The 6,437-nt window shown below is 41.6% G+C and overlaps 1 pseudogene; it reads right to left on the reverse strand.

Annotated features, from left to right (window-relative positions):
- Window positions 1-5,571: 5,571 nt before the first annotated feature.
- On the reverse strand, window positions 5,572-6,052 carry LOC139016740 (large ribosomal subunit protein mL50 pseudogene; annotated as a pseudogene).
- Window positions 6,053-6,437: the final 385 nt, after the last annotated feature.

Raw genomic sequence — 6,437 nt, forward strand, 5'->3', positions numbered from 1 at the left:
CAGGGAGCCTGTGGGAGGCAACTAATCAATGTGTCTCTCTCACATCGATGTTTCTCTCTCTCTCTCTCTCTCTCGCTCTCCCCCCGCCACCCCACCTTCCACTCTCTCTAAAAAATCAATGGAAAAGTATCCTTGGGTGAGGATTAAAAAATAATAATTAAATAAATGGTATGCCTATATTATCTAGTCTTCCCTCTAATTCTTTCCTGTTAATAATAACTAGATAATTACAAAAGCATCATTATGAGGTTGCACTTATTTAAAGCTCAGAAACAGGACAAATACAGCCCAGCCAGTGTGGCTCAGTGGTTGAGCATTGACCTATGAACTAGGACAGTGATGACATTTAAATATATAAAATAAATATAAAAAATATAAGTCTTTGTTTTATTATGGTTGCAAATATCAAAAAATTTCTTTATGTGACATGGCACCAGAGTTAAGTTAGGGTTTTTCAAAATGCTGACACGCTGAGCTCAAAAGGTTCGCCATCACTGGTTGTGGTTTGATTCCCAGTCACAGCCCATGCCCAGGTTGCAGGCTTAATCCCCAGTAGAGGGCTTGCAGAAGGCAACTGATCAATGATTCTCTCTCATCAATGATGTTTCTATCTCTCTCTTCCTCTCCCTTCTTCTCTGTATATATTTAAAAATGTACATTCCTTAATTTAAAAAGCAGGGCAAATATATAAATTGTTCAGTTTAATGTAAATATATATTTTTATTTTAATATAAAGAAAAAACAAAACACTGATTGACACAATATTCAGATAGCAATTACCTGGGGTAAGGGTGCAGACAGAGAAGGGAACACAATGCAGTGGGCTTCAAAGTACTGGTAAAATAGTCTATATTTTTAGCTAGATGGAGGGTAGCAGAATGCTTATTTTATTACTATTTTTAAATATATTTTGTGAATATATATATATATATATATATATATATATCCATGCTGATCAGTCACTGGATGCAAGCCACCTTGGGAGAAGATCTTGACCTTGACCGGGTCTCTTCAGCTGAGGCCATCCACAAACTGGAGGCTCATGACTGAAGGCCATGCTCCTGGGAGCTGGGACCGAGTTCTTCATTCCTGAAAGGGATCGGGCAGCACATAACAGTGTCCACCACAACACCAATTTATGTGTAGCATTTTTCACAGTAAAATTTGTTTAAAAGAAAAGAATGTGGGTAAGGCAGGAAGACCAAGATATAAAAGGGAAGAATCCCAGACAAGACAGAACAAAGTCAGGAACCTAAGGTGATGACATATGATGAGGAAGAAAATTGAGCTCAGAGTTGGGAGTGTCTGTCCATGGAGTAATACATGGATTTTCTGCTGGTAAAGGTGAAACCGTTGAATAAGATATGATTTGGTGGTATAACACAGACTACTATGATTAACAGACATAGTGGAGTCAGCGTCATGGGGTGGGTTAATCTGACAACTCCCAGGAAGCTAATATTTCAAATTGGGCCTCCGCTTTGTCCCCACATAGAGGGACATATTTGGACAAAGGCTTTTATTCTGAGCCTGAGATACCTGTGTCCCTTTGATTATACAATGGAAGGGTTTCCACTAGGGTAGTGAAAGATAATGTCTAGAATTCTAGTCTTAAAATATGCTCAAATGGCCCAGTCAGTGTGGCTCAGTGGTTGAGCATTGACCTATGAACCAGGAGGTTTTGGTTCAATTCCTAGTCAGGGCACATGCCCGGGTTGTGGGCTAAGTCCCCAGTGGGGGCTGTACAGGAGCCAGCCAGTCAATGATTCTCCCTCATCACTGACATTTTTCTCTCCCTCTACCTTCTTCTCTGAAATCAATAAAAATATATTTTAAAAATATATGCTCAAATGATAACAGGAGGTCACTTTTTTTTCTCTCCTGCTGCCAACCCTTTCATCATAATAAATGGTATTATTTACTAATTCTTCACTATGAACCAACACTGTTTTAAGAGCTTTACATGTATTATCTCATTCATTCTTCACAGAAGCTCAATGACATGGGTACTATAACAATTGGCAATTTATTGATAAGAAAACTGAGGCACAGATTAATTAATTCACCTACTCAACGTCTCCAAGCTAGTAATAGGGCCAGCACTGAATCTAAGCAGCTTGACTTCAGAGACTATCTTCTGTCTGAACACTCAGGTGCTCCCCAGAGATGGGAAAGCATCGACCTCACTGATGACAGGAGCTCTGTGTATTGCACCGGTAGGTATCTGCCAGTAGATACCAGTGGATCTAGGCAGGGTTGCAGCTGGATTTGGCCAAGTTGGGAGGGCTCAGTACTGAGATGCAGACATAGCATCCAGGCATGAGGGCATGGGTGACAGACAGCAAGGGCTCTGAGGACCAGAGATAGCCTTCCCACGGCTCTGCCTCTGACTCCACAGCAGCCCCCTGGAGCCCCACCCTGAGCTCCCAAGGTTGATCTATATCACAATAGTTTCCCATGAGCACAAAAGTGAGGAATAATTAGGATCATGATCAACACCTGAAATTTTTGTCTGCAGGTGGATTTGGAAAGAGTGAGGTGAACAGTACCAGTAGACCAGGAAGGATGTTGAAAAGTGACTCAGTTCCTTGAGGAGGCAGCAGAAGCTAAGTGAAAAAGAAAGAGAAAAGAATTTTTTTTCAAAAGCAGAGAATGTCACTAGTGGGATGGGAACTTTCAAGGCTATTCCCATAGCAGAGGGATTAAGAGCCGGACCCCTGAGGGAGACTGCCTGGGTTCATGCCTGACTCTACAACGGAATAACCAGGACACAGACAAGGTACTGACACTCTCTGTGCCTTAAGCACATATACTAGTAAGATGTCACCCACCTCCTACCCTGCCAGGAAAAGTGTATAGAACCAGCTTATTCTAAGTATCTAAGTGCTATTATTATCTCTTCCTGGGTAGCAGGACATTGTTTGCCTTGACAATTCCATTCCGGCCTTTCTATTTTTCCAGGAAATCAGGGTGTGGTTCTGGGATCAAAAGCATTCAGAGCAACAAAGTGACCAACCATTCCGTCTGAAAGAAAGGCAAGTGTTGGAGCTAATAGGCTGGCTAGTTCTATTTTAATTCTAGAATAAGCAAGCTAGTTGTAATATCTGGAAACACAGGTAAATTTATTTATACTTATTTTTAATTTTGTTATCCTCACCCAAGGATGTTTTTTCCATGGATTTTTAGAAAGAGTGGAAGGGAAGGAGGGGGGAGAGAGAGAGAAACATCAATGTGAGAGAGACACAATGATTGGTTGACTCCTGCACTTGCCCTGGACAGGACCAGGGAATGAACCTGCAACCCAGATATGTGCCCTTGACCGAGAATGGAACCCAAGATCCTTTGGTGTATGGGCCAACCCTCTACCACTGAGCCACACTGGCCATGGTGAATTTTTTTTTTTAAAGAAGACACAATCATACTCTCTGGACTTCCGGTTTCTCGTATGTAAAGTGTGCTGGGGACTGTGGGTTCAACTGGGGGTTCCAACTGAGTCCCTCATATTCCTGAGGTGTCCTAAGCCTCCAGGGAAGGATGGAAGAGAAGCTGAGCAGGCAGGTTGCCAACCTCCCTTTAACCACAGAGGCCACACTGCATCTGTTTTATATTATTGTAACTGTAAGAACAAAATACCTGGAGATGAAGATGGAGCAGAACTACAGGCCCTTGACTATAAATGTAATTAAGTTCCTGTAGTAAGAGTCTCAAAACTCCTCTTTTGGTAATTATTGGAACAGCCATTAAAATATTACACCCTAGCCCAGCCAGTGTTGATCAGTGGTTGAACCAGGAGGTCACGGGCACATGCCTTGGTTGTGGGTTCAATCCCCAGTAGGGGACGTGCAGAAAGCAGCCAATCAATGATTCTTTCTCTTAATTGATGTTTCTATCTCTCTCCCTCTCCTTTCCTCTCTCAAATCAATTTAAAAATATTTTTTAAATGTTATACCCTTTTCTTTAATTCATGACAAACCCAAATGAGCACAGTTTGGAAAGCAGCAGAGAGGGGAATGAACAAATTGAATTAATTCCTGTGCTGATATCAATGTAGTGCCACAGAAAGAGAGATGCTTTGCAAATTTAAGGCAGTGAAATATTTTTATCTGAATTCCAAGATGGCAGTGGATTAAGTGGAAGCTACACTAACATTCTACAAAGACCAAACTAGAATTACAACTAAAATAGAAAAATCATCCTGAATATCCAACTGAAGACAAGCTGGAGAGAACCCTGGAAGCCAAGGACAGAGAGTGGAGACCACATAGAGACTGACAGGAAGTACAGAGGCGCGAAAGGGCTGGCCAGGCCTGATCCCTGAGGGGAGGCAGCCAATCGATGATTCTCTCTCATCATTAATGTTTTCAACTCTCTCTCTCCCTCTCCCTTCCTCTCTCTGGAATCAATAAAAAAATATAAATTGTTTAAAATATTTTTTTTTATCTTTCTTAGGAATTTAGATAGCTCCATCTCAGAGACATTCTTTCTCATGGCAGATGTGTGTAGTTGGTCTAAAAGTCCTGTAACTGCAGAGCCAGCTCAAAACAGTCCTGTGCTGTTTGATAGGGTGCAGACAGCAGCCCAGGACCATGGGGCATGCAGCAGAAGCCTGGGCAGATGGGAGAACTTTGACCTCCAGCTGCACCTAGAACCAAAGCCTCATCCCTGCTCACCCCCCAATGGAACTGAAGGAACAGATCATAACCAGAACATGAGCACTGGGACCTTTATAGAAGCCAAGCGCACATTTTCCAGAAAGATCTAGTGTTGATGTCCCTTTACCATAAATGGCCAAGTTCGGAAGTCCTTCAGTTAAAGCCTGCCCCACCAGCACTTCTGCATACATGTTCCCCCCTCCCCCTTTTTTATAGAATCTGGTATATTTGTTACAGAAAAAGTCACAGCACTTAATAATTGGCATATAGTCTTTTTTTTTTTTCATTTATGACACTTATACTAAGGAAATGGCAAGGCAGAAAAACAAATTTCACCTTTAAAAAAATTAAAAACACAACACAATTCAAGAAATCTACTTTAATTTCAATAGAGATTACTTCAGAATGAACAGAATCATTCTCTACTATTTCTCATTGTGCAGTAAACCAAACAGTGAAACATCTTTCTATATTCCCCACAGACTTTTATATTTCTTTTATACATATCTAATCTGTTTCCTCAATTGTATATATTCTGCATATAATACTACCTTAGATTTAAGAGTACTGACAGAATTAAAATGTTTTCTTGCCTATGAAGAATACAACCACTTCCGAAACACGCCGTCGCATTATATGTTAAACTTAAGTTAATTAGAGTGTCTGGAGAAGAAAGTTTTCATAAGTTATTAATGACCTGATTCTATTTTTTAAAGTTTCAGCAGATGTGAAAAAAAGAAAATCTTGTTGTCAATTCATGATGTTATGAGAAAAAAAAAATAATTCATTCTTCCACAGAAAAAGTGGTTTTAGAGAACAGTTCTGATAGTATTTCAAAGTATCAAAAGGTCTGATAGGTAGCCTCCTTGTTGGGGGCGGGGGGATGATTACAATAATTTCAATTCCTCTTCTGAATTGCTCAGTAGCCCCAAGTGATTTTTATATTGGGAGGCATATTATTGGCCACAAGTTCATCAAATTTAGATCTATCTTGAACAGGCGCATTATAGAACTCAAGAACATCTCTGACCCTGCACATCTCATGGAGCCTGGAGTTAGGCATGGCATGGCCCAAGTCATCAGCTAAACATGACAAGAAGCTGAACTTCAGATGACCATCTTCCAGGGGGATGTCCTCCCAATTGCTAGGAGCAGATGAGCCAAAAAAATTCTTCAATGTCAGATTCCAAATGCCTCCGGTGATGTTCAGGTGGCATGTATGTTCGGCTTCGTAAGGGTGGACACACCAGGATAGGTTCTTTCTTCACCTCCTCTACTGTCTCAGCTACCACTGGCTTTTTCTGTTCTCTGAATCGAGACCAAAATTCTCAACGTGGGACCCCTTCAATTATCCACGTGAGACCTTTTCTCGAAACGTCGGGCACTGAAGCCGCCGCCATCTCTGTGGAGAGCTATGCAAGGGAGCTCCATGTTCCCCTTTACCATTTAAAAACCCGTAACCTAGTCCAGCAAGTAAGATAGATTTGAGGTACCGTTACGTCTCCTATCTTCTCAGTTGGCAACTTTTTGATCAATAAACCTTTCCTTACTCCAAACTCTGACATTTTGAGTACAAAGCGTCAGGCACAGATTTTGGTTGGGTATCAGACCCACTAGGGTTAATTTATTTATTAGACACTAGAGGCCCAGTGCACAAATTCATGCACCAGTGGGGTCCCTTGGCCTGGCCTGCAGGATCAGGCCAAAACCGGCTCTCCCACATCCCCCAAGGGGTCCTGTATTGCAAGAAGGCACAGGACAGGCTGAGGGACCCCACCCGTGTAC

The sequence above is a fragment of the Myotis yumanensis genome, unplaced genomic scaffold (genome assembly GCF_028538775.1).
Source record: "Myotis yumanensis isolate MYYU_CA2020_CCGP unplaced genomic scaffold, mMyoYum1.0.hap1 SCAF_9, whole genome shotgun sequence".
Lineage (NCBI taxonomy): Eukaryota > Metazoa > Chordata > Mammalia > Chiroptera > Vespertilionidae > Myotis > Myotis yumanensis.